This window comes from Anguilla rostrata, chromosome 3, assembly GCF_018555375.3.
Source record: "Anguilla rostrata isolate EN2019 chromosome 3, ASM1855537v3, whole genome shotgun sequence".
NCBI classification, from domain to species: domain Eukaryota; kingdom Metazoa; phylum Chordata; class Actinopteri; order Anguilliformes; family Anguillidae; genus Anguilla; species Anguilla rostrata.
Genome location: NC_057935.1, coordinates 60326 through 70781, shown reverse-complemented (window position 1 = coordinate 70781; position 10456 = coordinate 60326). Strand labels below are relative to the sequence as shown.

Sequence of the window (10456 nt, the reverse complement as noted above, 5' to 3'; positions counted from 1 at the left end):
TCAAATGGTAAACCATTTTATTTAAAATTCCTGAGAACACTGGCATGAACGTAACAGCAGAATCTAATTCTTTTCAGACATGCAACAGAATACATCTGAAGTAAACTAGATGTTTAACATTCCAATTCTAGTTAATGTATAATTATGTACTTCAACTTTTATTTAATCAAATACAATTTAATTTTATTATATGAAACTCATATATTTGAGTCAAACAGAATGGAAATTCTACAACATTGCACACTATTCTGTGGGATGCTGCTGATGTCTCCATTTTCATCTTGCCCAGTCAGATCACAGCGTACTGATCCATTCTGTCTCCAGAAACAGAGAAATGCACTTTTCATATTTACCATAATGTGGAACTGTTAACATTAGAGTAACATAGCAGAGCTGTGGGACTATTAAACTGAGAAGACACAGCACGATGAACATGAACCCTAAATCATCCCCAGAGGATCCCGTCAGTACAGCGAAACGCTGCACTGCCACACGCTTGCTTTCAGACTCATAGCACTGCTAATGTGCAGTAACAAAGCATAAACTCCACGCTTTGAGTGTGGATTGAATACTGTGTATATTTGCCCAATGCTTTGAAAACATTCAAAGTCATGGATCTGTCTGCACTACCACTCTGAGCACTGATAAAGCTCCTCCACCCAAACCAGCACGGTATCTGAAGAGCTCAGTACCTGTGCCCATATCTCACCTGTGAGAGATCAGCACCTGTGTCTCACCTGTGAGAGATAAGTACTTGTGTCTCACCTGTGAGAGATCAGTACCTGTGCCTGTGTGTTTCACCTGTGAGAGATCAGTACCTGTGCCTGTGTGTCTCACCTGTGAGAGATCAGTATCTGTGCCTGTGTGTCTCACCTGTGAGAGATCAGTACCTGTGCCCATGTGTCTCTCCTGTGAGAGAGAAGTACCTGTGCCCCTGTCTCACCTGTGAGAGATCAGTACCTGTGCCCATGTGTCTCACCTGTGAGAGATCAGTACATGTGCCTGTGCGTCTCTCCTGTGAGATGAATACATGTGCCTGTGCGTCTCTCCTGTGAGAGATCAGTACCTGTGCGTGTGTCTCTCCTGTGAGAGATCAGTACCTGTGTCTGTGCGTCTCTCCTGTGAGAGATGAGTACCTGTGCCTGTGTGTCTCACCTGTGAGAGATCAGTACCTGTGCCTGTGTGTCTCACCAGTGAGATCAGTACATGTGCGTCTCTCCTGTGAGAGATGAGTACCTGTGCCTGTTCGTCTTTCCTGTGAGAGATCAGTACCTGTGCGTGTGTGTCTCACCTGTGAGAGATCAGTACCTGTGCCTGTGTGTCTCACCTGTGAGAGATCAGTACCTGTGCCTGTGTGTCTCTCCTGTGAGAGATGAGTACCTGTGCCTGTGCGTCTCTCCTGTGAGAGATGAGTACCTGTGCCTGTGTCTCACCTGTGAGAGATCAGTACCTGTGCCTGTGTGTCTCACCTGTGAGATCAGTACCTGTGCCTGTGCGTCTCTCCTGTGAGAGATGAATACATGTGCGTGTGTGTCTCACCTGTGAGAGATCAGTACCTGTGTGTCTCTCCTGTGAGAGATCAGTACCTGTGCCTGTGTGTCTCACCTGTCAGAGATCAGTACCTGTGCCCGTGTGTCTCTCCTGTCAGAGATCAGTACCTGTGCCCGTGTGTCTCTCCTGTGAGAGATCAGTACCTGTGCCCGTGTGTCTCTCCTGTGAGAGATCAGTACCTGTGCCCGTGTGTCTCTCCTGTGAGAGATCAGTACCTGTGCCTGTTCATCTCTCCTGTGAGAGATCAGTACCTGTGCCTGTGTGTCTCACCTGTGAGAGATCAGTACCTGTGCGTCTCTCCTGTGAGAGATCAGTACCTGTGCATGTGTGTCTCACCTGTGAGAGATCAGTACCTGTGCCCGTGTGTCTCTCCTGTGAGAGATCAGTACCTGTGCGTCTCTCCTGTGAGAGATGAGTACCTGTGCGTCTCTCCTGTGAGAGATGAGTACCTGTGCGTCTCTCCTGTGAGAGATGAGTACCTGTGCCTGTGCGTCTCTCCTGTGAGAGATGAGTACCTGTGCCTGTGCGTCTCTCCTGTGAGAGATCAGTACCTGTGCCTGTGTGTCTCACCTGTGAGAGATCAGTACCTCTGCGTCTCTCCTGTGAGAGATCAGTACCTGTGCCTGTGCGTCTCTCCTCTCTGCACGCTGTGAGTCTCCTCCTGATGGCCCCGTTCTCCTCCAGCATCTTAGAGATGGTCCTGAGAACAGCCTGCTTCACAGCACTCTGACATGCAGTTAACACACACACACACACAAGCATGCACGCGCACACACACACACACCATTACAACACACACACACACACCGTTACAACACACACATACACACACAAGCACGCATGCGCGCACACACACACCATTACAACACACACACACACACACACACCCCGTTACAACACACACATACACACACCATTACAACACACACACACACACACACACACCATTACAACACACACATACACACACAAGCACGCATGCGCGCACACACACGCGCACAGACACACATTACAACACACACATACACACACAAGCATGCACGCGCACACACACACACCGTTACAACACACACATACACACACACACCGTTACAACACACGCGCACGCACACACACACACCGTCACAACCAAGCGGCCAAAACCAGACTTCGTTTTTGAAGCTCATTTCCTGGTGTTGTAGTTCCTGGTTGCTCACTAGCGCCACTACGGATGGCTCCAGTATAGGTGTTTTCATATCCGGTTTCCATGTAAGTCTACGGTACAAATGCGATCAAAATACAAAGTCAATAATTTTTTCTCACAAGAACAAATAGTCATAATAGGTGTATTTTATTGGTCTTATGACTGTCCATGGGTCGATTTCATGATTTATTGCGTCATTTGGGCACAGTGCCAATATTTGTTCTGGACCAATGAGGTACAGCTTGCGTCACTTCCGGATTACTGCGGAGGACTCAGCTATAGTAGGGGCTACAGTCTATGGTCACTGGGGTGGGCGGGGCGTCTCTTGGCCTTGACATTGCGGCGCCGGCTACGGTCCGCCTGTGCTAAGTCTGAAAATGCAAGCATCCCATTTCGTGGTGATTTAATTATGGCGTGTGCTATTTACAGCTGCACTAGACGACCATAAAATAATCCTCCTCTTAAGTTTTTCGGTAGCCGAGTCATTTTTACTATTTCCTTTAGCCTACTTAACCAAATAATTAGTTGGCAGAAAGCGTAATCAGCTTGCTATATTTGGTAGTCCAGTAGTAGCCTATGCTAAAACAGTTCGCAACTTCGGCTACCAAGCCATTTGACTAGCTAGCTAACCTTAACCGGCAAACATTCAATCTGTCAGACGTGTTTGGCGGCTTGTCAGTCGTGTACATTCCGTAAATGTCTACCTGGGCCATGCTTCAAGCATGTGACAAAGCTACTATTATCCCGATTTTGGGATAAACACTTTTTCAGTTTCACGAAGCGAATTAAGAGTCTCAAGGTTCATTTGCTGAAATCACACACACAGAATTTAACGAAATTAACCATCTTGGCATTTAGAAAGGAATATGTTTTTAGCATTTAAGAGACCGACAAGCTAGGCATTTAAGACAGTGGTTCTCAGAATCGGTTCTGGGGGCTCCTTGCGTATATTGGCTTTTCTCCATTGGTTTTGATGATTTACAAGAAAAAAACGATAGCCTAATAATAATTAGAAATTCAACGTAGGCTACATTATTTTTGTCTTCATGCACCAGGTGGAAAACTTGCTGTACAAAGTGCGTTGTCATATTTACACGCCTGCAGATCAGTTATTAAAATACTTGGTAGATTTGTTAATAACCGCTGACAGTGTTAATTTTTATTCGGTAGAAAGTGATTTGCGAACGATCGGTCAGCTAGCGTCACCCAGCAAGTGAACACCACAAACGGCGATGGAGTAGCTAGTAGTAGCAGTTACTGGCTCATTAACTGACTGGCGAAAACCTACGACGATAACTTGCTCGGTTAACAGCAGATCTACCAGACAGTTATACGAAAATTAGCCTAGTCAAATCACCAGTAGCCTACACATCTCCGATTGATTGACCATCAGTGTAGTCAATGTTCTTCCCCTGTGGTTCATATTGCTAATGCGTGAGCTAACCACGGATAGCCTACCTAGCTCACTGGCAAGCTGATATGCTAGTTAAGCATATTCGTTTTGCTGAGAAACATGAATTGAAGATAACTGAACATAGCCTAATTGTATTTTTAATGTCATACATATAACGTGATTACATGACAGTACAGTCACGGATGGAAATTAAACTCCGTAAACATCTGATAATATATTTTAAAACATAACGGCAGACAGTCAGCTAGCCTCGTTCAGGTTGATGGGCTTTTCCGCACCGGCCTGTCAATCAAATTGTAAAAATCACAGAGCGGCTTTTAAACTCTGTGGTTTTGGCTCCAACTCCAAAATGGCCGCGCCCGCCATTGAGCTTCAAAACGTATTTTCGGAGACCCACGGAGAGTCAATGGGTGACGTCACAGTAGCTTTGTCCATATTTTTTACAGTCTCTGGTCACAACCCACACAAACACACACACGTACGTACACACACACACAAATGTGCAAACATGCACACACAGTACTTATTTATTCCATATAAGCTGATTCACTACCCTGTTTAAAGGATGATAATATGCACATACTGTACTACAATTGTTTTACTTCACAAGAGAATGCAGTGCACAGTTTATCATTGACGTGTTCTTAAAAATGGAATATATCAAATTATCTTCACATCTAGATATTTTCTACATAGAACATCGCTGTGTCCTCATACTGAAACTGTCATTCTGACAACCACATTCTGAGAAACACGAGGAGATACTCATACCGGTTTTGATGGTGTTTCAAGTTCTGGGACTGAAAAACTGAAAGCATCTGTATATATCTGGCCGACCGATTCTACAAATAACCAATCAAACAATCAGCCTACATGTAAAATTTACAAAGAAATATTTTAGTTACATAAAGGGTTACCAGTATTGAAAAGTAATAGACTCTTAGTCTGAGTGTCTCTGAAATCCTCAATGTCAGGCTACACTCTCAGCAGTGATTCAGGACCAGAGGTTATCCAGTGAAGGGCTGGACATACCGCACTACTGTACCGAGGTTACACTGTGCATTAAATGGTCACCCTCACTAGTCGTTCAGGGATGTTTTCACACAAGCAGTTCCATCCACGTCACTGTCTATTAGCAGCACCCTGGGTGTTTGCCATATAGATCAATATGAGCTGGCTGGCTCACCGCTTAGATAACTGTACTGTAATAGTAATTCAGGCTAAGGCTATCATGGTAAATAGCGGCTGAGAGACATCTAGCTAGCTGGCAGCTGCTTATTTCAGGCCTTACCCCTTTGAGTGTTGGAATGCCCTGATACCTCCCTATGTGGGATGTCCTTTTTTTCTGTTAAGGTTTTTGGACACGTATTTGGATGTTGTTGTGGAATGCTCCTTATGGTGACAGGTCCTTCTTTTCTTGTTGTGGAGAACAGTTTAGCGTTAGCTGCTTTCATTCCCTTGGCTCTCCGCGCCATTCCCGAGTTTGCAGTTTGTTCGCGGTCTGCAGGCCAAAGCTTGGCGTTAGCAGCCGCTAATGGAGGCTTCTCTCCAAGTTTATGTTTCCTGGTAGATCTCAAAGATAACTGACTCCCAAACCGAGGAGTGTACATTGGCCTACTACTGGTTTTAGCCATCTGGTTTAGGCGACTTCTGAATTTCACAAAACAACGAACAACGGAAAACAGAAGTTGCCTCGTATCTATAACTGAGCAGTTTTCTGGTAGACTGTAGACTATGGAAGCTTGGCTAAAGTGAACCACCGTTACATCTACAGTTACCGCTCCAGAACGGTTTATACAGTGGAGAACGACAGGCTCAACACAGCACCTTCAGTGTTAACTGAATAGTTCTCTGTTCGTTGTCTTAAATTTTTGCTGCTTGGTCACTGCTTGTTGACAGTATAAAACGACGCCTAAAGGTAATATTTCGTCATACTGTCAGTAGAGGGCGCTTGTCTCACAGGATATTGTGAGAAGGTGGAACTAGCGTTTTTACATTGCTAATGACTCCCTTTTAACTGGACAAACGCGCCTTAATGGCAACATTAATGGCAGGAAGACACGGATGCCAATCTTCTTTCAAGGCTACTCAGGTTAACATTGCCGTAAGTGATTTGTGTCAACAAACTTGCAGAGCAACTTACACAACTTTATTAATGCATATTCAGGATTATCTTGTCATCAAAATAAGTATATAAGAAGGTGGAAAACAGCACTGAAACAGAAAAAATACATGTAAATACACATATGTGGAGTCACTGGACGGAATAAACATTCTGCAGACTTCATAAATCACCCCTTCTAGTGGTTCCTGGATCATGAGATGATGTTTATGTAGTTATTTAATGTGACTGCAATCTACCCACAAGAGGGAGCTATTGTACTAATTGTTGCTGCTCGAAGGTTATTACACAGTTTTAAATTGCAGTAGTGTAGCGTTGTGAAAGAGCTTATACGGCATCTCAGAATATGGAGGAATACTCAACCGTATTTCACATAAACAACCGTTTAAACACTTGCATTTTTGTGTACATAAAAATAGAGGCATATTTCATTGTTTTCCATATCTGCAAAACATGTTGATTATAATTTGGAAAAAGTCACACAACAAAACCAATATCTCATATTTAATTGCAGATCCATCATAAGCTTCCATAGCCAGCCAACAGAGGGCACAATATGACTGCCTAAGCTGGGTGGAATTTAATGAAGGATTTCCCTGGCAGAGAGCAGTTTCTATGGAGATAATACAGCTCTGATGAGGCTGTGGCCCCGATGACAGGCAATGAGAGTGCAGTCAACAGTGTAACTGCAGAGAGTAGTGTAACTGTAGTGTAGTGTAACAGCAGTGTAACTGCAGAGAGTAGTGTAACTGCAGTGTAGTGTAACTACTAATTGCAGAGCTTAGTGTAACTGCAGAAAGTAGTGTAACTGTAGTGTAGTGTAACAGCAGTGTAACTGCAGAGAGTAGTGTAACTGCAGTGTAGTGTAACAGCAGTGTAACTGCAGAGAGTAGTGTAACTGTAGTGTAGTGTAACAGCAGTGTAACTGCAGAGAGTAGTGTAACTGCAGTGTAGTGTAACTACTAATTGCAGAGCTTAGTGTAACTGCAGAAAGTAGTGTAAGTGTACTGTAGTGTAACTGCAGAGAGTAGTGTAACTGCAGTGTAGTGTAACAGCAGTGTAACTGCAGAGAGTAGTGTAACTGTAGTGTAGTGTAACAGCAGTGTAACTGCAGAGAGTAGTGTAACTGTAGTGTAGTGTAACAGCAGTGTATCTGCAGAGAGTAGTATAACTGCAGTGTAGTGTAGCTACTAATTGCAGAGCTTAGTGTAACTGCAGTGTAGTGTAACTACTAATTGCAGAGCTTAGTGTAACTGCAGAAAGTAGTGTAAGTGTACTGTAGTGTAACTGCAGAGAGTAGTGTAAATGCAGTGTAGTGTAACAGCAGTGTAACTGCAGAGAGTAGTGTAACTGCAGAGGAACTGCACAGGTTAATCAGCTCATTCTATGCTGTGCTTTCCCGGTGTAGACACGCAGGAAACGGCCGGGACGTCTGCAGCCCAGAAGATCACAGCTGCACACTGACTTCAGCTGCCCTTTACCCTTTAAGATGTTTTGAAGTCATGAGGAAAATGGATACTTGTACCTGTCCTCCAGGCCAGGGATACATGACTTATTCCACTGGAATGTCCAATTCACATCCATGTTACACAGCCTTTTGAAAGGGGTTGAATTTTTTCCTCTGAGTTTTCTTTTTTCTTTCACCCTAAAAGATTATTGTGTAGCAATTACTTTTATTTCATCCATTACTTGAGTTGCTTGACTGTTAGAGAATGTTGAATCCAGTGCTGGCAATGATTTTCTAAGCTACTGCATTGAAAGGGAAGGATCAATATAAACCATAAAAGAACAAATAGAACCAGGAAGGACAAATATAAACAGGCAAGGAATCAAATCAAAGCAGGATCAGGACTATTCATCACATGCAGACAAAAATTATCAGAGACTTTCCACTCTGCTGTAAAATAACAGCAGGACTGTCTCTGTTTTACGGTTGCCAGTTGTATCCAACAGTAAAAGCGCCAAAATCTACTTAGAGTTCTAATCTTCAGAAAAAGCACTTTCTCTACTCAAAGTTCTACTCGACAGTAAAAGCACTCTCTTGCCTTCACTATTAATAATAACTAGGTAGTTAGAGTATTTTTATCTTTCATGAGAATTTCTAAAATATATGAGGAGGTCAGACGGAAAGCACAGAGTGCTACAGAGACAGAAACACGAGACCCCAGAAATCCTGTGTGAAGGAAACAAAAGAGCAATGACAGAAGTAAACACTGTGACTGGACCCAGAAACGAGTGTGGTTTTTTGTGGGGATGGAAGATGGCCAGGGGTAGGGTCCTGTAGAGTGCTCTGTGAGCTGCAGTGAATGCCCTATCTCCTGTCAGACGGACTAATCTGTTGTACATGTTTTGTGTTCTCGTCAGAAGGAGAACAGCCATAATCCCCAGCCTGGGGGAACAGTTAACCCCGCTAAAGAGGAGGGTCAAGTGAAGAACTAATGTTTCACATGTAATTATCCTCTAGGCAGGGCTTCAGAGATCATTAAAGAACATAAAGACCACTGGAAGAAAAACATAGATTTTAGTTTTCCAGGCTCCAGCACAAAGCGATGTTTGTTGGGCTGGTTGGCAGCTCAATCCACGGCTCTTGATGGCATTATGCTGCTTGTAGGGCAATGAATGGATATGACCTGAAGTCTGAGACTGAGATAAGCGAGGGGTCAGTCCAGGAGCACTCCCTCACAACCAGCTGTTCTACTTCTTCAACATGCAACATGCTGTGTGTGTTAAAGGAGACCAAGAAGGCAAAGCTTAGGAATGTTGGCTGAATTACACAAAACCAGTTTTTTTCTTTTTTGGTTTGTTGAGATTTAACTCATTTTAGCGAGGATGACTAAGGAAGGGAGGACTGTGTTTCTCAAGATTCTTCAGGTGGCAGGGTTTGATTTCCGGACGTTTTGCAGAATGGTGATGTCACAGTGCCCATATCTCTGAAGCAGTTCTTCCCAAGACTGAACAATAGACAAAGAAAATGAGGACCTGAAAGATACTTTATTTTGAACCCCTTTATCTGCCCCAGATAAACCTCTAACTGGGAAAAGCAATGGGGTCAAGTGACATTAGTACAACAGAACATGGATGGTCTTTTCTGACTGGAGGTAACTGATATGATGTGATTATGACTGACTAATAATAAAGGCAGCTATGGACACTGTTCTGGTGACAGTGAGCTGGAAGCTTTTCTGTTCAAGCTGTCTTTGATGGACTCAGTCTTGGAAACCCTCAATCTGCAACTCAATACATTCGTAACACCCCAGGGGCCCTTTCCTGGGTTCTATTTTCTTCAAGACATTTTAACGGTCTCAGGATGGCACTCAGCTGGCTGTGCGCATTCAGGTCTATTTCACTTTAATGAGGGAAAATCACTCCCACCAACCCAAAACATACAAAGCAAAAATGATTTTGAGTTGTATTTTCCAGATCAAGAGGTTGGCTGGGAGATGAAATGTGTCAAATTACGCTGATGGAGGGCAGCGGCAAACAGCAGCACAGCTTGTAAACACGCTCGTTTAAACCAAATACACAGAACAGCAGCACAGCTTGTAAACACGCTCATATAAACCAAATGCACAGAACAGCAGCACAGCTTGTTAACATGCTTGTATAAACCAAATACATAGAACAGCAGTAGGTAGAGCTAATGATTGAAATGAGCTGGCTGCGTTCATGGGTGGAAGAAACACACGGCAGGACTTGGACTCCTGGACTTGCCATCACTGACACCAGTAAATTCATTTATAACATTAGTAATCATTCACTGTGCTTCATATGACACATTATCAAATTAGCAAAAAAAAAAAAAAAAACATACTGCAGCTGTTAACACAATTATCTAAAAAAAAAAATGCAGTCATTATATGCACAATTAATTTGGCTAAATGGTTTTGATGGATAGGAGCTATTCATTCTATTTCCTAACAATGTTTTTCATAAATTCTTACACTTTTAAATACAGTGCATCTGTTGCACACATTATGTAAGGCTTTATGTACAGTTGAAAAAACAGAATATAACCACTATACTGAATTATACTGAATGTAGTAAGGATGAAACAGATGAACAGTTAACTGAGGAGCAATACAGAAATCATCAGGTAAACCAGCCTGGTTTAATCGGTGCAAAGCTTGAAATTACTTAGATGTGACTGTACACATGGAGGTATGATGATGTTTACCAGTGTCCTACG

The 10456-nt window shown here is 43.2% G+C and overlaps 1 long non-coding RNA gene across 1 annotated transcript; it reads right to left on the bottom strand.

Annotated features, from left to right (window-relative positions):
* Positions 1 to 6089, bottom strand: LOC135249736 (uncharacterized). Its single transcript, XR_010328741.1, has 4 exons — positions 5440 to 6089; positions 4920 to 4990; positions 2169 to 2277; positions 1 to 314 (listed from the first exon to the last, which is right to left on the bottom strand). It is a non-coding gene; the product is annotated as an uncharacterized LOC135249736 (long non-coding RNA).
* Positions 6090 to 10456: the final 4367 nt, after the last annotated feature.